The sequence below is a fragment of the Acinonyx jubatus genome, chromosome C2 (assembly GCF_027475565.1).
Source record: "Acinonyx jubatus isolate Ajub_Pintada_27869175 chromosome C2, VMU_Ajub_asm_v1.0, whole genome shotgun sequence".
Classification (NCBI taxonomy): Eukaryota; Metazoa; Chordata; class Mammalia; order Carnivora; family Felidae; genus Acinonyx; species Acinonyx jubatus.
The window spans coordinates 75904782-75931200 of NC_069384.1; the positions used below are offsets into that span (position 1 = coordinate 75904782).

Genomic DNA, 26419 nt, shown 5'->3' on the forward strand with positions numbered 1-26419 from the left:
GTGCCTTGTATTGTAAAAGCTGCTCAAAAATGGACCTATACTCAAGGGGATTGATGTACATTCCATGCTCTCCTCTATCCATTCACAGGCATGTGGTATTAATCAGCATTGAAACAGCATCCTCAAATGTGGACTAAAAAACATTCTATCTTTCTTGACTTCTCATGATCAGTTTGGTCACTAACTATGGATGTTTCTCAGAAAGGAATCATCTCTTGATCGCTTTCTATTTTGAAACTTTTGGACCCTACCCAGTCTATTCTTGGGCTTAATGCTTCTTTCTTTCCTCCAATGGCAACTCAGGCTGGACTGTCTGGTACTACCTTCAAGTGGCCACAGAGCCAAAAAGGGTCCTAAGAATTGAAACTTAACTGTGGTTCAACCACTTACATCCTTTGGTTGGATTGACATGGGCCTAAATCATAAGGATAATTACTACTTGGTTGCATAAGCCATTCACTAAATACCCCTAAGTAACATATGAAGGCTCAAGTGAGTGAAATAATGGATCTCTGCTAAGTTTTATAAAAATGTATCTGTCCCCCTTGCACCTCACCTTTCTAAGAGTCTCATGCTCTATTGACCAAGCAAGCCAGGCAGTTATGCATTTGGCCTTTTTAGATACCAGGTCTGGGTGTAAGCAGGGGATTGTTTAAAAACAAATGTAACTACAGATCCAGCAATGGGATATACCGATTTTATGGCAAAAGAGGTAAAATAATAACCCAGGCACCTGTGAAAGGAACAATATAAAACCCCGGAAGTACAGCAGAAAGAGACACATTCATTATCTTTTATTTTTACGATCTACTACTGGAGTCTTCTTCATGAAGAAAAATGCCCTGATATGGCTCTTCCAAATTTAAATTCAATGGGAAATCCTGGTAGGAAATGTGTTCCTGACTTTAGCTGAAGTGATTGATGATACCTTTGGTGGCCCATTATTCTGCCTGTCACAGTGAGTGACGGAAGTCAGACACATACAGGATATGCTGTAGGATTTCATTGATATGAAGCTCAAGGACAAGCAAAACTAATCTATAATGCTAGAAGCCAGAATCATAGTTAGCCCAGGGATAGGGGCTGTAATAAATGAAAAAGGGAACCATATTATTTTCTTGGATGATGGACACATTCTGTATCCTCATCTCTGTTGTGGTTAAACGTGAAATTCAAATATCTGCATACTTTGTATTTGTGAACTTTAATATGTGTAAGTTACCCTCAATTAAAAATATGTTTAGGGGTGCCTGGGTAGCTCGTTTGGTTAAGCATCTGACTTGGGCTCAGATCATGATCTCACTGTTCATGAGTTAGAGCCCTGCATTGGGCTCTGTGCTAACAGCTCAGAGCCTGGAACCTGTTTCAGATTCTGTGTCTCTCTCTCTCTCTCTTCCCCTCCCTCCCTCTCTCTCTATCTTTCAAAAATACATAAACATTTAAAAAAATTTTTTTTTAATTTTGAAAGTTTTCTAGAGAAAGGGCACTATTTTTCTCCCCTTCCACCTAGTGCCAGAGGTAAGAAAGTCAAATTCTTATTCTTGTCTTGTCATGTGTTTAATTCACCCTTACTCTCTGTAGAGTTCATTAAGGGTCCAGTTTTATCTGATGGATGTAAATGTGGGAGTTCCTCCAACTTCATCTTCTGCCCTCACCCACGTAGTCATCAAAGTGCTTTCTTCAAAGTTGGCCGAGACACTCAGAGTAAAGACCAGCTGTGCAACCTTACATTCCCCAGAGTTCCTGTTCTGCTTCTTCTGTTAATCAAATCCTTATTTTCGTGTCACCTTAAAATAAGTTTTAAGACATGTGTATGAGGGCTCCTGGGTGGCTCATTCAGTTAAGCATCAGACTCTTGATTTTGGCTCAGGTCATGATCTCACAGTTTTGTGGGTTCTAGCCCTGCGTTGGGCTCTGTGCTGACAGGTCTGAGCTGACAGGTCTCTCACCATCTCAGATTCACAATTCCACTTAAGAAGTAATCACAACAGGTACTCACAGCGTTTTAGCCTTTTCCCACAGGTTGGAGCAGCCCATCTGGTTTCTGATCTAATATAATGAACATGGTTCTGTCACCTGCTATACATACATACCCTGTAAAAGAGAAATTGAATGCCTCAGTCTGTTTCTGGGATCAGAGTCTAGAAGACATTGGCCGAAGCCAACAGCTGCCTCTACAATTTTTTGTTCTGGTTAAATATGAACATGTTTCTGTCTGAAATTTTATTTTTTAAAAACCTTTTTTATCTGCCATTGCAATATTTAGAGAGGAGAGCACAGCAAAACTATAATCTGACGATGTGCTATCTGAATTGAAATATCTGCCTCTGGGTTTTTATAACTCTTGATCCCTTTCACAAAATTCACAATATACCATCACTTATTCTTCAACACTCAGACTAACTGGAACCTGTTTTGTGAAGTATTGCTCCTCTCATTTTCTGAGGAAGAATGAATAAACCCTCCCTTTAAGTCCTCACTTAAATGTGTCTTGTTTATAGCTGTCACGATACTATACTGCATTGTTCTCGTGCGTCTTTTCTCCATGAAATTCTGAGCTCCTTGAGAGCAGCTATCATACCTTGTTCAACTCTAAATCATTAATAAATAGTCATGTGCCTGCTAAATTAAGCACTCAATGAATTATTAGATTTAAATATTAAACACCTCAATTTAATTTCCAGAACTTTATAATCTTAATCTGACTCCACACAAGTCCTACTGCTTCCCCCCACCCCCATTTTTTTATCCACCAGCTAAGCATATTGCCTCATGTTTTCCCAACATGCTGTGACATGTTCATTCTTATCTTTGGGCTTTTCTCTTACTTGGAATGTTGTCTCCCTGCTTTGAAAATTGGCAGTGCATGTGTGGTATATTTAGCAACTCTCTAGTGGCAACAGTATTTTTAAATCATGAAATACAATGACCAATGTATATATTTTTAAAGGACACATAAATGAGAAGCCTCAGAAAAATTCTGGGGTCATCTAGGGGAAGTGATTCAAACCTAGATGACATTAAACACAAGTTCAAGCTTCATTCTGACTGCATTGGTCTGAATTGCACTGAACTGTCTGATATATGGCAGTGTTTTAATGGGCAACAGAGAAACATAAAGTCTGATGTGCACCATGCTGTTGTTTTCCAGAGGTTAGAAGGGTAAGGAGCTTATTTGGACTTTGCTGCTGCAAACCCCCACAAATATTATGCTGACGTTAGAGTCTGCAGTGTATTTTTTAAATACACATTTTAAATACTAAAACCATGTATATGTTTCATCCAAACAAGATATTAAACAAGTAGCACCAGTGCAACTTTGCACGTGGTTAGAGAGAAAATCATTGTAGTGTTTGGATTCGTCCCGCACGGTTTTCAATTCATGTTTTAAGTAAAGCAGGATACAACCATAAGTGGAATTTTGAAAGGTGAATCTGTTATTAGCATGTGTTTTTCTGAATGACAGAGCTCAGATAAAAGAAGAATGTTCTCCTTTTCCTTTAAATACATCACATAGGAAATTCAAAGTGATTGAGCACATTTATTTCTCATATTAATTTTAGCAGTTAAATTTATGAAAACCACATAAGAAATGCAATCATTTATTTTAAGCTTGGTTAGTAGGACATGTTTCAAAAGACAGGAAAATATGTAAAATGAGATGTGTGAGTTAAATGACTATTAATTACAGATGTTTAATAAATATTTGTTAATTCACTGTTGACTAAACTAGCCAAAAAAATATCTATGCACAAATAAAGCATAGTAGTTTAATTCTACAAATTTTGGATATGTCTGCCTGGATTTAAACTCCAGCTTTACCAGTCAAGACAAATTACTTAAGTATTCTCTGTCTCTGATACTTCTTGGATAAAATCAGTATCTCATAGTACTTTTAAGTACATATAATGTAGAATGCGATAATTGTATTCTCACATATATTCTCTAACATTGTACGTACATAAAATAATATAGTTATACATATATACATATACAACGTTGTTAGAAAATTAAATTTATATAAACAGAATATACCTGAGTTTATATATAATTAAACACAAAAATACATACCTAGATATATATGGGTTCATAACCATACATATATATGTATCTGTGTGTGTGAAGTCCTTCGAACAGTGACTACCTGGCTCATGATAAATAAGGTGTTACCAGTTATCATCATTAATATTGATATTATTAATGAATGTCTATGTGTTTAACCAAGGCCACCACCTGTTTGTACTGAATTCACATCCATGGTAGCCTACCCCAGTTCATTGTCTGTTCTTTCTCACATCATCAGTTTTCCCCTCTCTCTCCTGGATTTTCTGTTCAGCATTCAAACTGGCTGAGATTTCTCCTACCTTAATAAATCTTTCTTAACACTAAGTGCCACAGCATTGGGACAAGGTTTGTTTGCATTCGTTTCCCCCTCTCCTCCTCTACCCCCCCCCCCCAATAAGTGATGCTGGGCCAGTTGGGTATCAATTTAGAAGTAATTTTGAACTGTATCTCATACATTAAATTTACTAATTTTAAATGGATTGTAGACATAAATGTGAAAGACAAAATAATACATATTATAGAGGAAAACAGGATAATGGCTTCATTATTTGGGGGTAAAGATCTTTCAAATAAACACAATATGATTCTAATCATAAAAGGAAAAATTTGAAAAATTGGACTTTGTTAAAATTTAGGACTTCTGCTCATGGAAAGACACTAATAGAGTGAAAAAGAAACTCATGTAGTTGGATAAGATATTTGAAACCTCTGTAACAAAGTTTATATTCAGAATATGTTATAAGTTCTTGCAATTCAATAAGAAAAAGACAAGATAGCCCAATACAAATACTGGGCGAGCACTTCAGAGGAGGATATCCAAATAGCCAGCAAAGGACTCAAGTTAAATAGTAATCAGATAAATGTAAATTAGAATCAAAATAAAATACTACTTCACACTGACCAAAACAGCTAAAAATAAAAAGATAGATAATACCAACTGTTAGCAAGGATGTGGAGCAACTAGAATTCTCATGAACTGCCAGCAGGAGCAGATGGTGACAATTACGTTCATAAACTGGTGGTATTGGCTGAAGCTGACCTTCCTATCTACCCAATGTCCAGTGATTTTTAAACATACTATCTGATTGACATATATACCTTGTTAATGTCTGTTTCCTCAAACAAAAACATGAGAACAGAGGATTTCATCTGTTACGTTTGCTGCTGAAACCCAAGTACCTAGAACATAACTTGGCCCATTATAAATGTTTAATAAGTGACTTTCAATTCCTTTAGTGACATTTTAGGGAGGTTTCTGAGTGGGAAGCAGTTTATTTGTTACACACTGCATTTTTCTTTTACTATTATTAATTTTTTATATGATTTGTCAGCACAAAGAGGTGAGTCCTATCTAAAAAATATGATAAAGTGATAATAGTATAAAATAAATTACCATAACAATCTCTTATAACTTTGATTTAAATAACCTTTTTAAATTTCAAGTCTTTAACTCTGGGTCATATTTTTATTTTTATGGCACTTCAGTGATGTGAGGTGGACAGTGAAAATTATTATCATTTAATCCAACTGTGACCTAAGTAATTGATTGTGTAAAAATTTAAAATAGAGTAGGTTAAAATTATTTTAAACATGGCACTGGGTAGATTGATTAATGTTGTAGGCTTAAGTAGAAGATGCTAAAACTAAGAAGAAATTTGTATCAGAAATAAGAAAGTCCTAAAGCAATGAAGCCCTAAGATAGACTTTTGTCATGGATAAAAAAAAAAAAAAAACTTCCCTGAGAGTTTTTAAGAAAATAGAAAATAACAAATATTTGTAGAAGAGCAGCAATATAGATGGCTTAAAATTTAAGCTCCCTCCCCACCCCTCCTACCATTTGGGGTTAGGAATGTGAATTTTGGAGTTTCTTTGGTTTAGAATTCTATGATCTTTATCTTTGGAATAGTAGTCCCTAATACAAGCTGGATGAGAAATTTATCCAAATAATTTTCATGAACTAGCACAAATCATGAGCACTTTTTCAGCTTTTGGAATTACCCAAATGCAAGTGTGTTTGTATTAGCTTCATTATGAATTTTATTTTGACATATAATTTTATGTATTTTAAGATGTAACTGCATTCAGTAATTTGCTAGCTCTAATTTTCATGAAACATTTCCAGCCTTGTGAAGTAGCAGATAATCAGCAGACAAATACTTATTAGAGACATTGTGAGATTATTTATGGCTCTTTAAGCCTTTAGTTGTGGATCTAGAGAATATGAGAAATGGCAATGATTATCTTGTAGTTTTGGTGATTAAAATTGATATTTGTATAGAATTGGTGCTCATCCTGGTACATGGTAGCATAGAATAAATGTATGTATTTCAATAATAATGTCTGTAAGTAAATATTATTATTGTTGTAAATATTTATAGTCAGTATTTTAAATAATTTTCTTAATGACCAGGGAAACAACTTATTGTGGATATAGCCGGTCCTATTTGTAAAGAAAAATTTATAAAATCCAAAGAAGAAATGAAAATATTGTATTTCAATAGATTTATACTGATTACCCTAAGCACACCAAGAGTACATTAACAAAAAAAGTGTGGTACCTGGGTGGCTCAGTTGGTTGGGCATCCAACTTTGGCTCAGGTCATGATCTGTGGTTCACGGGTTTGAGCCCCACATGTCTGCTCTCAGCTCAGAGTCTGGAGCCTGCTTCCGGTTCTGTGTCTCCCTCTCTCTGCCCCTCCCCTGCTTCTGCTTGGTCTCTCTCTCTCAAAAATAAATAAAAACGTTAAAAAAAATTAAAAAAAAAGTGTTCTGCTTCCCCCAGGAGACATTTTTGGTTCTGACATATAGAGATTTTAATATATTTATCTAAAATTTGTTGCTAAGGGAGAGCACCTGGGTGGCTCAATCGGTTAAGTGGCTGGATCTTGGTTTCAGCTCAGCTCATGATCTCCACATTCATGGGTTTGAACCCCACATTGTGTTCTACACTGACAGTGCAAAGCCTTCTTGGAATTCTCTCTCTCCCTCTCTCTCTGTCCTCCTCACCATGATCTCTGTCTCAAAACAAACAAACAAACAAACAAACAAACATACATACATACATATTGTTGCTAAGGTAATAGACTGAAGTAATTATAAGTTAAATTGAGGCTGCACTTGAATGTCTAAACTACCCAAAACAATCTATAGATTCAGTGCAATCTCTATCAAAATACAAATAACATTTTTCACAGAATTAGAACATATAATCCTAAAATTTGCATGGAACCACAAGAGACTCTGAACAGCCAAAGCAATCTTGAGAAAGAGAAACAAAGCTAGAGGTATCACAGTCCCAGATTTCAAGATATACTACAAAGCTGTAGTAATGAACACAGGGTGGTCCTGGCACAGAAAGAGACACAAACATCAGTGGAGCAGAATAGACAACCTAGAGATAAACCCACACATTTATGGCCAATTAATCTATGACAAAGGAGGCAAGAACATACAATGGAGAAAAAGATGGTCTCTTCAACAGATAGTGCTGGGAAAACTGGACACCTATATGCAAAAGAATGAAACCAGACCACTTCCTCACATAATATGCAAAAATAAACCCAAAAATGGATTAAAGACCTAAATATGAGACCTGAAACCATGAAACTCTTAGAAGAAAAGATAGGCTGTAATTTCTTTGACATCTTCCCTAGAAACATGGGTTTTTTTTTTTTTTTTTTAGTATTTATTTTTGGGACAGCACAAGTGGGGGAGGGGCAGAGAGAGAGAGACAGAGGATCTGAAGCAAGCTACGTGCTGATAGACTGACAGCAGCAAGCCTGATGGGGGGCTTAAACTGACAAGCCACAAGATCATGGCCTGAGCTGAAGTTGAACATTCAACAGACTGAGTCACCCAGGTACCCCGATATATATTTCTAAGTATGTCTCCTGAGGGAAACAAAAGCAAAATTAAACTATTGGGACTACAGTAAAATACAAAGGTTTTGCACAGTGCAAGAAACCATTAATAAAATGACAAAACAACCTACTGAATGGGAGAAGATATTTGCGATATACATATATATATATATATATATAATATATATTATATATACAAAGAATTTATATATATAAAGAATATATATATGTATATATATATTAAGAATTTATCCAATTCAACACCAAACCCCTCAAATAACCCAATTGAAAATGGGCAGAAGACATGAACAGAAATTTCTCCAAAGAATACAGGCAAATGGCCAACATACTCATGAAAAGATGCTCAGTATCCCTAATCATCAGGGAAATGCAAATCAAAACCACAATGAGATATCACCTCATACCTATCAGAATGGCAAAGAACAAAAAAGAAAGAAACAAAAACAAAAACAAAAACCACGACAAAGAACAAGTATGTGCAAGGACGTAGAGAAAAACGAACTCTTGCACTGTTGGTGGGAATGTAAACTAGAGCAACCATAGTGGAAAACAGTATAAAGGTCCCTCAAAAAATTAAAGATAGAAATACCATATGGTCCAAGAATTCTACCATTGAGTATTTACCTAAAGAAAACAAAAACAGTAATTTGAAACAATACACATACCCCTATGTTTATTGCAGCATTATTTACAATACCAAGATATGGAAGCAGCCCATGTGTTCACTGATAAATAAATGAATAAAGTAAATGTGGTGTGTGTGTGTGTATACACACACACACACACACACACACACACACACAATGGAATACTACTCAGCCAAAAAGAATGAAATTTTGCCATTTGCCACAACACAGATGGATCTAAAGTGTATAATGCTAAGTGAAATAAGTCAATTAGAGAAAGACAATTACCGTATGATTTTCACTCATATGTGGAATTTAAGAAAGAAATGAACAATAACAAAAGACAAACAAACAAACCAGATTCTTAAAAATAAAGAACTGGTGGTAGCCAGAGAGGAGGTGGCTGGGTAGATGGATGAAACAAATAAAGGGGATTACAAGTATGCTTAACATGATGAGCACTAATACATAGAATTGTTGAATCTTATTGTACACCTGAAACTAATATAACACTGTATGCTATTTATGCTTCAATAAAAAAAATTGAGGCCACACAATAGAAAAATACTTATTTTCTAGGTGAATAGGTAACATATCTTGTTAAGATCAAATTTTGAAAACAAAAAAGCTCTCAAGGACACTGTGGCTAGAAGTATAAACTTTAGAAGTGTTTTTTGTACCTAGTATGTATACCTGTATCGATGGCAAAAATTGACACCGTAATATTTAATAAACAAAACAACCTAAAAAGTTACTGCATTATGACTTTAATTTGCGCATGAAGTGATTTCACATTACCTATAGGATATTTAACTACTGATAATAAAAAACAAACAAACAAGCAAGCAAGCATAGTAGAGTCATTTGAAAACTGTATTTGATTATCTCCATTAAAAAACAAAGTTTCCTTCACTCTTATCATTGCTAATTTGCATTACTTTAACTTGGAGAGAAGATGGTGACAAGGGTTCTGTATCATCTGATCTATAGCAGGCTACCCATTTCCTAGGGATAAAATTATGAGCCTATCAAATAAAACAAATGGACACAGTTCCAGTTCCTTAGTAATTCCTGGGGATAGGCATGGGGAGGGAAATTATTTTCACTGAAATCAAATTTAGTTTTTAAAACTGTATGATTTTGAGAGGAGCCAAGAACAGAAAAAAAAATCTTTAAATGGTTATTGGGGGTTTTATGGAAACTGAATAAATGGATGATTTCAATGGGAAGCCAAATGGAACTATTAAAAAAAATGATAATACTGGCAGGAAACCCTCTGAGAAAACAAATGATTGTTATTTTAAGCCATGTAGCTTTGAGTTGTTAATTATTCAGCACAGTTAACAGGAACAAGAGTACCTAGTGTGCAAGAAACATAAGTACCTAGTAAACTAGCTCTGAACTAGGTAACATCTAGAAACATAATTAAGTACCTAGAATTGGTCATTGAAATACTCTTTCAAAGACAGATTCTCTTGGCATGGAAATGAATTGCCATTTTCTGTATATGTTATTTCTATATATACTATTTCTCTAAAATTCTGTTCATAAACAAATGTCTTACATGCTATTTCTTATGACATTTTGCTTATATGGTACTGTCATGTTTATTAATAACATAATGTGTTTTATGGCTTGTTATGTTCTATTCTCTGCACAGGAGTAAGTCATTTAACAACCTAAGGCAGTATTTGAATCTAAGGCAATGCATGGCAGTCTGGACACAAAGGGCTCATGTGAAGGAATTTGGATTGGAGGAAAATATCCTAATTTTCCCATTGATTTGAGGTTGTAGGCAAGCGCTTTGGGCAAGCCTTGTACTCCTCCGAGTCCCTGATTCCTCATTTCCAAACGGAAAGGGAAAGAGCCATTAATGTCTAAAAATTGCCATCTCATCAAACATTGAGTCTAGACTTAAAATACCAAACCACATATTTTAGACTGAACATATATTGTAATTTATCTCTTAGACTTGTCCCACAACACAAGTAAGGATTATAAATAGTTTTTAGATTTCTAAAAGCTAATTTGTGTGATTTCCCTCCTACTGGAGAGAGGATGATCATGACTGATATCAGGTGATTAATATTAACTCTTTATCTAGAAATTAGTTCTAAAACCTAGAAATGAGTCAGAGTTCTATGAGTAAATCCGCTTTATAGGGCATCAAGATTCTGATTTTATACAAATATTTCAAGGCAACCTAGACAAAATGTTTTTAAAAATTACAGCAGGTATTCTAAAAAGATGCAAAATAAACTGGGCACATGCAGGAAAGAATAATTAGGATGGTGAAGTACTTGACACCATGATGTTAGGTGAAATAATTGGAATACTTAGCCTAGAAAAGAGATTGGGGGAATGTGTGTAGCAAAGAGAATAGATTATTCTGTGACCTTTAGGGGAAGAACAAGACTGCATTAATGGAATTAAAGAAAGAATTATTTGGCTTATTATCTGGAAGAACTTGTGAGGCTGAATAAAGGAAATCTCATTTAAAATGGAGTTGAGAGGCCAGAAGGGGGAGTTCTCATGCCCTACCACTCTTCATCAGTTGCAGATCCAAACAGGAAGAGACATACCCCGCATTCCCAATGGGAAGAAACCTTCTCTAGTATTCCAGCTGGAGAAAGGAAGAATTTCTCCTTGCTCAGCAACAGCTCAGCCAATAATAGCACAATCCAGTCAATAAAAAACTGACACCTGAACTCCTGCTTTCCTTCAATGGACTTTTGTTCAAAGCAGCTCCTCCCAATTCTCCCCTTTTCTCTATAAAGTAATGTTCCCCTCTCTGGATCTCCAGACTTGCCTATGGTTTGCCATAGCTTGCATGCCCCAAATTGCAATTTCTCTGCTATTCCCAAATAAACCCATTTTGCTGGGAAAATAACTGGCTGTTTTACAAGATTGATGTTTTTAAAATTCCCTCGTAAAGAAGTCAAACAGTAATCACTTGAGAGAAATTCTTCCAAGGAAGTTCGAGAACTAGTTTCATTTTCTAGTTATTCCAAGGGTTTTGGTTATTAGTTTACATGCATTAAGATACTTGATTTAAAAAAGACGTTTTGGTATACAGACTGTTCCTCCTGGACCTGGGGCAGGAGAAGGGTAAGGTTTGAGGCTGCACTTTGGAAGATGGTTAATATTGCAAGTCTCTTCAGGGATGGTAGAATTAATTCCCAGGCAAATAGTCCCATTACAGGTCTGAAGCATTCCCAAGGTTAGCCAACCTTCAAAGACAAATACACATTTCTCTAAATACTTCTGCACCAAAATTACATCAATGTGTTCTTTAATTCTTGTATTTTAAAACCCATGATTTTCTTGTGGTGAGTGCCTCAGAGCCATTGGAGACCTCAAGGATGAGGACTTGCCAAAGCCAATTGTGGCCTGGGCACATATGCCAGCTGGATGGTCATGCTTAACTTTGGGGTTTTATTTTCCTTCTTCTTGCATCTTTGAGTAAAGGGCCCTTTCTTGGCTTTCTTGGGCCACAAATGCTGGACTCTGGACTGAAGACATCTTTAGAACTAGGTTGTCATACGGTACCTCTGAAGGAAAGATTTATTTGCCTTTCTAAGGGATTTGACTAAAACAATTTTCCATTTTGGAGCCTCCATTAAAGAATTCAGAGCAACCTTTCTGATTCTTCACAGTTCAAAAAAGAAAAGAAAAGGCTTTTCTTTGCATACTTCATAGCTTGAATGAATGTCCTTATTAATACTATGGACTCCCGCCATGACCATGTGCTTTCAGATTCCTGTATACACTGAAACCCAAGTTACAATTACACATAAGAAATGGCCAGTATCAAAATTTTATTAAAACTCCGGATTTTCAGACTGGAATTTTAGTCCTGTTGATTTTCCTATGTTCCCTGTCAAACAGTGGTGGAAACAAGAGCTGAAGAACTTAGCTTTATAGAATTTTCCCTATGTGGACTAGAATCATAGGATTTAAGACAGGATGGACAAACTTCTGAAGTTATATCGTACAAGTCCCCCAATTTATAATTGAGGAAATATTTACCTTAAGATGTTGAATGATTGAATGTACAAGGCAAGTCTCTATTCCTTGCCTGGGGCTCTACCAACCACACCCTGCTTATTCATAAGACATATTCCCAGCCTCCCCGGAGTTCCTAAGGCTGTGACTAAGTGTCTGGCTACTATAATAAAGGAGTCTCTTACAGAAGAAAGAGCCCAGAAATCAGAGGCTGTTTTGTTTTTTTTTTGGCTAAACTAGACACCAAATAAAGTATTATATATTCAATTTTCCAATAGAAGCTTTTCTTCTAAAAACCCCAAATGGAAGAAATACCAAAAAATTACATTGTGGTGTATTCATAGAAAAACTATTGTTTATGTTATCTTTAAGTAAATGAAAATATAAGAAAATCTTGTTATATACATTCTAAGGGTAGCATAATAAGTGCAAATATAAGACATGAGGTTCATCTTTATGTGTAGATATTAGGAATCAGTTTTGCATTCAAATGTATTAACTATGATTAGAAGCTTCATTGTTTTTGGTTCTGAATATTCTATGTAATATGTATTACTGACATTTAAGTCTTTAATAATATTTTTGTAGTTTTATTTCAGCTAATAGTGATATAGATCATTCTTTTTTCATGGAAAAAGTTGAAATGTAGATGGGAATTTTCAGTTCTTTACCTTATGACACCGATATATGAGTTTAAGGAAATTTGTATTTATCTTTGGAAGACCAAGCTAATTCAACACACAGTTACCTAGTGCCACTCTAGAATATTCTATCTATATCCAAGGGCTAATTAAGGTTATAGAGAAGAAAAATGCAGTTACATGTATGTAGAATGTGATCATGTGCATATGGACTGAAAAATGCAGGAACAGCTCAGGGATTTGTGACATCTTGTGCCCAAAGTCTCTAGAGTGGTGGCAGGAGGCAATGTGGTGAAGATCAATCTAGAAGAGTGAGTGAAGAGCTTGGATCTTATTCTACCCTGTGAATCCTACTGCCCATCTTCCTCCATTTAAAAAAAATACATTAAAGGAGCGTTAGGAAGGGTAGAACTCTGGAGGTAGACAGTCCAGTTTCAAAACTTGGCTTCTCTATTTCATACATAACTTTGGACAAATACTTTTATTTCCATGCCTCTGGTTAGATATTTGTCAAATGAGGATAAAAATATTATAGGCTTCATTCAGTTATTATGGGGAATAAATAGAATGTATTAATGTTGAGTAAGCGCTCAATGAATCTTGGCTATTATTACATCTAGCAGTACTAAAATATTAATATTTTATTTTTGTGAATTTTAGTCTATTTCTGATATAATTCTTTAATGTGAAATACTGATAGCAACATGGAGCATGTGTTGGAGCAAAGTAAGAGTAGATGAAGGATGCCATATCAGAGTCCATTATAGGTAAACAATAATAGTGGCCTCGTTTGATGAGCAGGGAAGGGGAATTGAGATATTTAGAGACTGGGAACTATCTTGGAGATAACACTAACTGGTGGAGCTGGATTGGGAGGAAAGAGAATGGGAGGAGTCAAAGACATCAAGCCAGTTTGGCCTTGAACAGCTGGTAGAAAGTAGTGTCACTGTCTAGGCAGCACTGAATGGAGAGCAAATGCTATTGGGGGAGGAGGAAGATAATGAGTTAGTTTTGAATGTCTGTTGAGTTTGAGCTGCCTACAAAGCATCTAAATATAGCTGTCACACAGTTGGATAAATGGCCTAGATCTTAAAAAAAAAAGTGTGGGTTAGTGGTATAGATTTGATATCCATTAAAATGTCAATGTTCATTGAAAACAAAGGAGTGCAATAGGTAACATAGTCCTAGACAGAGGGTGTAGAATAGAGGACAAGAAGGCCTAGGACAGATCCATAAGGAAATCGTATAGTTCAATAAAGTAAGATGCACCTTCAAATAAGATAAGCAGTCAGAAGAAAGAAAACCAGAAGTTTGTAAGTTTTAGAAGCAAAAGGAACAAAATATTTTGAGGAGGAGGAAGTAATTTACCATAGTAAGATGACTGACGGATCTTAATAAGCTAAGGAATGAAAAGTTTCTCCTGGGTGTGGTGAAATGGAAGATATTGAAAACAATGGTGAAAGCAGTTTTGAAGGAACATAAGGGGAGAATCAGACTGCAGAGGGCGAAGTAAATATCTTGGCAGTGTTGAGACTAATGATTGTCAGTTTGTAAAGAAATCAATCAGTCCAGCTGTGATTTTTTTTTCCTCCAATAGTGCATTGTGCCTTGGGTACAGGCACAGAAAAGTTGAAAAGTCAAAAATCACATTGATTCAGGGAATGTGGTTTGTTGGAAAGGTGGAATGAAAGGGGAACAGACAGGGAGTTTAGGAAGACAGTGGTGGCAGTAATGACTGTGGACTCTGACTGGATAGGAGGAGAGTATAGAGCTGATAGATGGAAGGAAGCAGAGGATTTCAATCAATCAAGGATTCCATTGAGGCTGAAGTTCAACTGTTAGGAGGGTAAATGAGCCAATACGCTATAATCTATAGGAACAGACTGTGGTCAGAATCCAAGATTCTTTATTATTTGTCTGAGAGGTGGAATAGCTTAGGTGCTGACAAGAAGTTTTGTACTTTGGGAAATAGCTATTCATTTTCCTTGTTATTGACAGAGGACCCGAGGTCTTGATGTCCAGTACCCATCTATGCCTCCAAAAGTGACCTCAGAGTATGACTGGTTGAGAGCCAAGGTGTCAAAGGAGACTCCATAGATGGAGAGCAGTGGGGTTACTCCAGGTAGGAAATCTGGATAAATGGGTCTGGGGCTAAAAAGTGAGGTCTGAGTTGGCAGTACAGATTTGAGAGTCATCTGAATTTGGGTGACCAAAAGAAACCTAAGCAAGGTTCAAAATCTAATTTTTCAGATGTTGGAATATTTTGTGGTTTAGACCATAGCCTGTAGTATTTTTTTTTTTTTACTACAAACAAAATACATATCCTCAATGTTAGAAATCACTGATAAGCCAAAAGAAGAAAATGGAAATAACATATAATCCCACCATGGAAATAAATACTATCAATACTTGACATGTATCTCAGGTCTCTCTCCTGGAGGCATATGCATGTCTATTTAAGTTTTAAAGGAACAAGACTATTCTGCACCTGTTGTTTTATAGTATTTTTTTCATAAAGGGGATGTGTCATTAATATTTTTGTCACTAAATATCTACAACATAATTTTTCACTTTCCACAAAGCAATATTTATCTGTCCAAGCCCAGATGCTATGAAACATTCAAAGGACATATTCTAGTTTTTAATCCCAAGTTGAAAAAGAAAAGCTTTCAAAGTACTGACTAGATATGTGATTTGGGATATGTCTCTTCTCTCTAAGCCAGGGTGTTGAAAGGATTGGATTAGTGGATCTGTAAAATCTTTTACAGCTCTATAATTTCTGTTCTGTTCTATTTTGTTCTCTTCTATTTTAAAACACTAACTGGTAACATCCTACTAAATTCAGTACGTGGTAAATGTATTCATCTGATTATACTTAGAAGAAAACTGGGGCAGAGAACGCGAAGTGGCTAACACTGACTTCTCAGGAGAGTGAGAGCCAGGGCTGGGAACGGGACCCTGAATGCGCTCCAGTATGTGGGGTTCACTACTCAGCAGAAGCATGCTGGTCACCCCACCCTGCCACTCTGAAATACTGACTTACCCAGTTTGAACCTCCGAGGTTTCTGAGGTTTCAACATCACTAACGGGTTTCAACATCACTAACCTTTATGGGCAAAAGCCTGCTTTCCAATCCTAATGTGGCTTCCTTCTGGACATCCACCCGCCCCCCCCCCCCCCCACTGCCTTCCAGGCCAGAATTCCAGCTCAGCATTCGCAGTAAACCTCCTCACTGGATCCAGGAGTCCTATCTTGCCTTGTTGTCAGATCTCATTTTAATCTTTAGTGACTATTCTGTTGGATCACTTCACTGAAGCCGATTCCAACGTTATATTCATTTGAACATTTCTTTTGCAGACCGTTTTTGTCACAGTGTAATTTGTTTGGGGGCAGATTGGAGTCTGTGATTACAGACTACCATTACATTAGTCAGCGCAGACCTTGGCATGTACAGCTGTTTCTCTTTTGTGGTACATTTTTAAAGTTAACTTTTATTAAATTTTCATGAATATACAATATTCATGTATGGTTGACAGTGAAGAAAGGCAAAGGCTTTGTGGAATTCGTGGGAAAAATATGAACTCAAATTAGGAAACCTAATGTCGATTTCCCTGATTATCAGTTTATATTAATATCAAGAATGAAAAGATATTAGAAGTCTACAATGAATGAATCTAATTGGGAAGTTTTTAACACACAAGTTCCATTCTTGATGCTAAACAATCCTTATTTCGTGAAGTACATCAAGGTAACATTGTCACAGTCTTCCTGGATTATGGAGGGAATAGAAATACCTTTGAAAAAGTAGGATATCTTTAGGATCTGTTCTTTTATTTGTACATAGGTAATATATGCTTACATACAAGCTGGTGTTTTATAGAGTTGTCAAAATTTTTTAAAGTCTTCCTTAAAAGTTGGATGATCAGACACACCCTCAATAAGCAATTGCTCTTACAAGGTTTGATGGTGGCCACTGAAGGAGCCTGTTAGGAATGGTAAACATTTTACCTTTTAATATGAAGACAGAAATGTAGTAAGCTCTTATTTTTCTGGGGAAATTTTTTATTAAATATTTTTCTTAAATAATACAGAAAATTCTTCAAAAGCTCTTCTCAACTGACCCCGAATCTAATGTTCAGATCTAAACTTCTTGAATATCTTTATTTGGAGCCCCTTAGTTATTTCACATTCAATATATCTGAACAAAAATTTCATTTCCTCTCCTCAAAAAAAACTCTTATTTCACAGTTTCCAATCATGATCAATGGCATCTTCCTTATTTTATAGAAGTGCAAAATTTTGTTCTATTTGACTTCTCTTAACAATCACATCTAATAAAAATCTGGTGACGCCTCTCCCCTCCCCATTCCAGAATTTTGCATAGGTCGATAACACATACGTAAGACTCTTAAGATCTTTGACCTACCACAATTTTAAATGAGTTATTGAGCCACACAAATTTCTTCTTAGAAAGAGAGACCAAGACAGCAGACAGAGAGTGCTCTCCTCAAATTTTATAGCTTATTCTTAAAGGGATATCACTGGGCCAGTATCTGGTAATTTTCAATTACCACTGCTTTTTATAACATTTATAAACATGAAGTGTTTTGTTCACTATTCATTTTTTTCGGGAGTTTTGATCTACTTATTACTAAACTGAGGTATTTGCCATACTTTTTTTTTGCGTTATAAAAGCTCTTTTGTTAAAACTTATTACAACTTTTTCTTAATGTTTGTTTTTGAGAGAGAGAGAGAGAGAGAGTGCGCACGTGTAGGCAGGTGAGCACAAGTGGAGGAGGGGCAGAGAAACAGGGGGACGCAGGATCATAAGCAGGCTCTGTGCTGACAGCAGGGAGCCCAGTGTGTGGCTAGAACACACCCACCGTGAGACCATGACCTGAGCATTCAGTCAGACGCTTAACCAAATGAGCCATCCAAGCACCCCTAAAACTTACTAAAACTATTTTAAAGCTCACACTCTGTTGAAAAGCATATAGGGAAATTAAAGTACACCAAAATAACTTTTAAAAGAATATTACACTGAAGTGTAAACGTTTTCATATAATCTGTGTTTTAATATACAGTAGAAAGAATGTGTGAAATACTCAAAAACAGTGCTTCAGTAAAGCCAGTCAGGACTGATGATATAGATAGGTATTGCTTTAAGCATTAAAAATTATGCTAACAATGGATATTTAAATGACATGGGAAAATGTCAATATAAAATTTAATAAAAAAACATAAAACAATATGTACAAAACAAACGTGCTTTAATTAAGAGACTTGAATGTACCTCTAGGAAAAAGACCTGAGACATGTATGCAAACAGCTTTACTAACAATAAAGCTAAAATTTCGATCTCTATCAGTTTGTATCTATGCTCAAATGTAATATCCTTTTCAAGTAAATTTCTGACTCATTTTGGTACCAGAGTTATGCTGGCTCATAAACAGAGATGGGGAATGCATCCTATTTCTCTGCTTTCCAAAAAAAAAAACATTGTGTACTCTTGGAATTTTTAATAAATGTTCTATAGAAGTCACCAAGGAAGCTACCTGGACCTGAAACTCCCAGTATGAGAAATTTTATGGTTAAAATTTTATTTAACATATACAGAGTTATTCAGAATTCCTTATATTAGTTTTGGTAATTTGTTATGTAAAATAAAACATGCCTTGAACAGGAGAGGGAGAGGAAAGAGAAACAAATTAAAAACATCAGTACTCCTGTGATCACTGATAGGGAGATGTAATAAGGCTGGAAATGTGTATTTGCTATCAAATTAGTTATAAAGCACGTGACATATATTTTTTGTTTATCGGAAAAAAAAGACATGAAAAATGCCTGATCTGAAGTGAGTTAAATTACTCTCAGTGCCTTAAGCATTCAACAATTTCTGCATTTCTGATTTCTGGTACAGAATTAAACAGCTCCAGGTCTTAAAAATCACAATGAAATTCAGTCTGTTGTGAATAGAGGATTCTTCTTACTTGCAATGGAGCACAATGAATCTACAAGTCATTGCAATAAAACTGTCAAGAAAGATAATTTCCATTATATATATCCAATATATAACTAAATTAAGTTGTATTTTAAAAATAGATATGCTCCTCACAAATGTGAAGTTTTATTTTTAAATACTGACACAAAAGACAAGTATGTCTCTTTTCAAAGACTTCCTCATGTCTTAGAGTTTACATAAATCTTACTAAGGATTAAGGTGGAGTGGAGAGAAAGTGAGATTTAAGAATTTAGATAAAAATGGGGCACCTGGGTGGCTGAGTCAGTTAAATGTCTGACTTTGGCTCAGGTCATGATCTTGTGTACATGAGTTCAAGCCCCACATCGGTTTCTGTGCTGACAGCTCCTGCTTTGGATTCTGTGTCTCCCTCTCTCTCTGCCTCTCCCCTGCTTGTGCGTGCTCTGTCTCTCTCAAAAATAAACAATAAAAACATTAAAAATAAATTTAAAAAATAATTTAGATAAAATTGAAGAGAACATACCAGGTTATATGTTAGTCCTGAGATTCAGATATAAGCGAATGCAAAGGAAATTCACATATAAAATTTTTTCATTAAAAAAATTCTCAACTGCTCTGCAATACTCTATTACAGATATTTTCACAAACACAACAGAAAATATGATAAATCAACCAAATGGAAAATGCAGGTCTGGATCAATACAGAAAACTAATGGAAGTCATAAAGTTTAGAAATATCATTTACAGCAATATGATTGTCACAGTTTATGTGAACAATATATATCTCGGGTCCTAGAAAACAATCTTTGTAGTCTCCTCCAGCCTCAAGGTTCCCAACTCAAAAGTCAGAGTTCTCATTTGAATAGAAATTAGTCAATTTTGTGTTTATCAAGAGGAATCAAATCTAAAGCAACTATGAAAAAACAGTTTGCATGTTCTCATTCAACAAACATGTAGTGATGTCCACTATATGTAAATTACCAAGTCAGGGATGGGTGGGTGATCAGTTGGACAACTTTTACACCAGTTTTATGAATTGCCCCCACCTCTTGGCTCTATCACTGTGAGAATCAGGTGTCTGCGGATATACCTTCACGCTGCATTCTTTCAGAAGCACCGTATTCTCTTGGTTTCTGCTCTAGGGCTTATGTCTCAATGTAGCATGCTGTAGGAGCTGGCACAGCTTTTCTGGAATAGCTAGAAAGGGCACATCCTGCTTAACTTGTGGGGAGTAGGAGTCAAGGGATAAGAATCCCTCTCTTGAGTGTCTTGGTCTGACAGCTCTGAGACATAGGTTTTGTGTTCTTCAGAAACTCTGCAGGGAAATTTAGTTCTGTTTGTCCATAGCAGAACAACTCAATGCACCTTTGGGTTCATCTTTTTTTCTTTCCTACTTTACCTTCATAATTCCACTACTCCTGTTCCTTGGGTTCACTCCCTACATGTAAACCTTTATCTCAAGCTCCACTTTTTGGGAGAACCAAAGACAAAATTTTATTTAAGGATGTGTAAGGTATTCTTCCTATCACAAGAAACTCATGTTACATAGATTTTTAGTCTAGCTTAAGTACAAGAAATACTGTTAGAGTTATATTATGCAAAACGATTTTGCACTAATTGTGTCACAAAACTTTTCCTTAAAGCAAGTAAGTGGCAGAGCTGGAATTCAAAGTCAGATTTGTTTACATCACCATTTATGTCCCAATAAAACAAAAAGACATGCTCAAATAAGGCAATGGAGGAGAGTTTAATAAATGAGATTCTTCCCAAAACGGAGGTAGGGTTAAGTAAATTCAGAGAGGGATGGTGCACCTATGCTGTGGTCAGGAACAGCAGGGAGCCATTACCATTCCTGAACCGAAGATGTGAGGGGAAGGAGTAATCAACAGAATCTGGAGATGATAGCTGTAGAGAGAGAGTGACCTTTCAAGATCTATGGCTTTGAAGACAGAAAAAATGCCAAACCACTGCAACCTAGTGGGGAGTGATGTGGGAGAAAGTACCATACCATTTACCACACACTAGAAGGACAAGTCCTCTGGGTGAGTAAGTAAAAGTCTGTCCTATCCATAATCCAGAACTCCACTGGGTTAGAAGGTTGTTAGTGGAAACAAATTCTAATAATGCTCCACTTACCAACCTATAGTTGGGATGGGCTAACAAAGGACAAGGGAACAGCTGAACAAAGTCAGAAGAGGACTTTGCTACCTCTTTGTCACCTCACCTGGGTGACACTGATGAAATGGAAAAGAATGTAGGACAAGTGATGGACAAAGGAATAGTTTAACAGAGATTAGAGCCTGGGGTCCCAGAAAACAATGGACAGAAGAGTACCCACCAGAGTAGAATGAAAGCCCAGTTGATTCTAAGAATGCAAAGAACTCCTCTAATCACCAATGTGTGGGTAAAGGATACCATCTATATTAAGATTGACCAGGCAGATTTTTGAATACAAAATAATGATTGTTGCAGGTCTCATTTTTTTTTCCTTTTGGAATCATACCTTGTGTAGTGGTTATTCTGTCCCGGATTTAACATTATGCAAAATTTGTGGAGGGGAAGAGATAACTGGTTTATTACTTAGTAGGTTGCTGGCATAGGAGCTATGTTTGGATCTGAAGAAGAGGATAGCAAGTGACCTGAAGATCTTGGACTTTGAGCAGTGATGGGGTATGTCCTTGGGATAGTTCTCATGGGTATGTCATCATGGAGAAGAAAATGGAAATTTGGTAGCTTTAAGTATGGACTCTGGCACAACTAACCCAATGCTAACCAATCTGTGTTCTCTTTTTGCTTGGTCCACAGGTAGACTGCATGTCCCAACCCTACAGCAGTGAGTTGTGGCCAAGCAATACGACTCATCAGTGAAAACGAGTGAATGTGATGACTGTCATCCCAGGGGAGTTCAGAACTTTTTACACGCTTTCTTTTCTTTTGGCTAAAACCTGGATACAAAGATCCTGTGAGGTCTCTGAAGCCTAACTTCTACATAATCAAAGGGGTTTGAGTACTGACAATCAATTTTCAGAGTATAAGTTAGATGTAAGAGAGGGAGAAGTGGCCTTCTATTCTGGGAATTATTGACTGAGACATTTTTTTGTGGTGTTATGGCAGTCAGCATTCTATGATTAATATGAAGATAAAATATTTCAATCGGATGTTACATAAAATAATTAAAACAGTAAGTTAAAAAATAGTAAGACAGAAAACAACTACAGAAATATAAGAGATTTTTTGAGATAAAGTGAAATGTTTATGACAAGAAGAGAAGCTCACTAAAAATATCAGGAATAAAAGTAGAGCTCTAGATTAAACATAGATAAAATAAGAGAACATAATTAACAAGTATATGTGCCTAAAAATGGATATAAAAAAGGATAATTTTCTAGAGAAATATAAATTATAAGATACAGACTCAAATAAGAAGAAAAAATACATATTACCATTAAAAATACATGCGCATACACACTCTCTTACACAATTCACCAGTTTTTAGAGTTGAAATATGCCGAAGATTGAAGGAATAGAATTACAAACTTTTCCAGAGGACACACTATGAGATATTGGGCCATGCTTTTATGACATTAGTATAACTTTAATGCCCAAACAAGATTTGGGTAGAATAAGGAAAAAATAACAAGCTAACCTCATTTATTGATATATATTCAAAAAAAGAACACATATATAAAGCAATATATATTTAAAAATATTATGACAAAATTATGCTTATCTAGCAATGTACATTGTATTCAATTTGGAAAAAAAAATCAGTTCAATAAATATCCCAAAAGCAAAAACCATATAATCATCCTCCTATATTTCCAAATGTTTTGTTAAAATGTAGTATTCATTAATAATGAAAACCACTGTTATCTTAGGACAGACCTTAGCCTGAAAACAGACACTACAAAACACTTTCTGTAACTATCTAAGATACAATGTTTTTACACTAGGAGTAAGACAAAAATGCATGCTGTTCATTATTGTATTGTATTCAATATTGTATTCAATATTCTATTCAATATTGTAGTGGGGCAGTAAAGAAAACTTAATTAAGATATGTGGATTGAAAAAGAAAAAAAATTCATTAGCAGATATTAAACATTATTTACATAGAAATCCATCCCCCCCCCGAAAACTGCATGTCAATTGTTAAAATGATTAATAGAGTGAGGGTAGTTGGATATCTGATGAAAATTCTGTTCCTGGGTATATACCCAAAGGAATTCCCATAAGAATGCAGGGATACAACATTAGGGAATTATTGAATCGATATTTGCGTTGGGTGATAGAGTTTTAAAGATAAACATGAGTTGTTTCCCCTTAAGAGTAGATAAATAATAGTGTAGTAGAACATGTGGAGTGTTAGGAAGCAGCTGGAAGCAACAAATAAATAAACATAATAAAATTTGAGGGATGCAGCTAATTTGATGCTTAAAGAAGATTTTACAATTTTTACAACTTATATTAACAATACATAAAAATTAAAATTAATACTCTATGCTTTTCCTTTCAAAAGCTAGAGGGCCAAATAGAAGAGAAAGAAAGTCATAAAGAGTGGAAATGAGAGAAATTGGAAATATATTAACAAAAGAGAACATTAACAAAATCACATGTTAATTATTTGAAAAGATCAAAAAATGGATAGAACCATATATATTTATATAGATTAAGACAAAAGAGGAAAAACACTGCTGTTTTAGAAGTGAAGGAGGGAACATCATTACTGATTCTACAAACATTAAAATATAATAAGGCAGGAAGGGAAGGGGAAAAAAAGTAGTTTCAAACAGAGAGGGAGGCAAACCATAAGACTCTTAAAAGAATTTTTTTTAATGTTTATTTATTTTTGAGACAGAGAGAGAGACAGAATGCTAGTGGGTTAGGGGCAGAGATAGAAGGAGACACAGAATCCAAAGCAGGCTCTAGGCTCAGAGCTGTCAGCACAGAGCTGGATACAGAGCTGGAACCCACGAACCCCAAGATCATGACCTGAGCCAGAGTCGGCGCTCAGCCGACCAAACCACACAGATGCCCCAACCGTAGACTCTTAAATGCAGAGAACAAACTCTGTTTGTTTGAGGGTTGATGGGAGGGAAGGGGGGAAATGGGTGATGGGCATTGAGGAGGGCACTTGTTAGGATAAGCACTGGGTGTTGTATGTAAGTGATGAATCATGGGAATCTACCCCCAAAGAGCACACTGTATATACACTGTATGTTAGCTAATGTGACAACAAATTATATATTATTATATATTATTACATATCATTATATATTATATATAGAAAAATATAAACATAAATATAATATTATATAAAATATTTTTATATATGTATATATATTTGTGTGTACACACACACACACACACACACAAAAGGACCAAGGGAAGAAGAGTGAACGAAAGTAGTACAATCAATAGAATTAGAAACAATGGACCCAGGCATGGAGCAAGGACTAAACCAACACAGAAAGAGTGAAATGAAAGAAGCAATAAATGAATGGGGAAAAATTAGCGGAAGAGGCAAACGAGTGGATATAAAAACCAATAAGCAAATGAATGAATGGATAAAGGGTCCCACGTGTCCTGGCTGCCCAGGACAGGGAGTGATTTGTAGAGCAGAAAATCCCGGACATTTCTAGGAAGGTGTACACTCAGACATCTGGTGCCAAGGGCTTGGCAATTAACATGTTCCTCTCTGAGAAGGCTCCTAAAGTGACTTCAAGATAGACGTAATAAGAATATGACTGCACAAATATCACTAATGCCTTTGAATATGCTGCTTGCTCCCTCAGATTAACTGTGGGTTCTGTGGGAACAGCAAAATAGAATTGACTACATTGCCTTTCCAATTATGTTCCAGATAATTACCTATTATGTAGCAACCCCCCAGCATGATTTTAATAATCACTATTTAAATAACACATTTTCATGGTCTCCATACAAATTAATATATATATGTATATATATAATGTATATACGTGTATATTTGTATATATGTGTGTGTGTGTGTGTGTGTGTGTGTATGTATATATATGTGTGTGTGTGTATATAATAAGGCAATATTTTGGACAACTATCAATAAATCAACTATCAATAAATTTGACAATTTAGATGGTAAATTCTTGAAACACCACAAACTATTAAAACAGATCCACAAAGGAATTGAAAATATTGCTAACTTTATATCTATTACATAATGCTAATTCATTACTATAAACCTACCCACCATGAAAACTCTAGGTACAGATAGCCTCACTGATAAATTCTTTCAAATGCTTAGGAAAGAGGTAATACCATTGTTATACAAAATCTCTCAGAAAACAGAAGGGTAGTGTTTTTCAATTTATTTTTGAAGACAGAATGACCCTGACATTAAGACAAGCATATTAAAAGAAAGGTTTATTATAGACCAATATCATTCATGGGTATAGACTTAAATATCCTCAAAATTTTAGCAGATATAATCCAGCAATAATTCCAATTAATTATCAAGAGAAAGTAGTGATGGATTTAGGTGCATCCCAGGATGCTAGTTGGTTTATGATGTGAAAATCAATTGGTATACTTGCTATCATCAACAGAATAGAGGCTAAAAATCATATGATTATTTAAATAAATGAAGAGAATTTGTCAAATTCAACACCAGTTCAGGATAATAGCTCTCAAAAAAACGAGGAAGAGAAACAAACTTTCCCAGCCCAATAAAGGACATCTGTGAAAAATATCCAAGTAGCACTTCAATGGTGGAAGTCAGAGCACTTTCCTCATAATTGGAACAATACAGTGTTTCCTTTTACCACTTACTTCTATGCAGTATTTCAGTGGAAGTTCAGGACAATGCAATAATAACAGACAACGATTGAAAGGAAATTCACAGACAAGATGATTGTTTCTGTACAATATCCTACTGAATCGGTAAAGGACTAGTAGAAAATATGCTGATTGACATCAGAAGGCTTGCTTTTTGGGGTGTTACTATGGAATGGTTGCTAGGATGCCACATAAACAAATGTTCTACAGGGATGGAAATATTCCATTTCTTGACAGGTATGTAGGTTATTTGGTGTATGCATTTTTCAGAACTCATTGAACTCTAGAATTAAGATCAGTGTATTTATCACAAAGGAAAAAAATTGCAGTTTTACAGAGAGAAACTTGGCAGACACCAACTTAACCAAACGATAAATGTTAACATCACCAGTAAGAAAATATATTGAG

General features: G+C 35.5%; 1 non-coding gene across 2 annotated transcripts in view; it reads right to left on the reverse strand.

Annotated features, from left to right (window-relative positions):
- Positions 1-26419, reverse strand: part of LOC106968043 (uncharacterized) — a 204289-nt gene that overhangs the window by 104434 nt on the left and 73436 nt on the right. For both annotated transcript variants that reach the window (XR_008297745.1, XR_008297744.1), the window contains exon 3: positions 2000-2094. This is a non-coding gene — a transcript (uncharacterized LOC106968043). The remainder of the gene's footprint in view (positions 1-1999; positions 2095-26419) is intronic.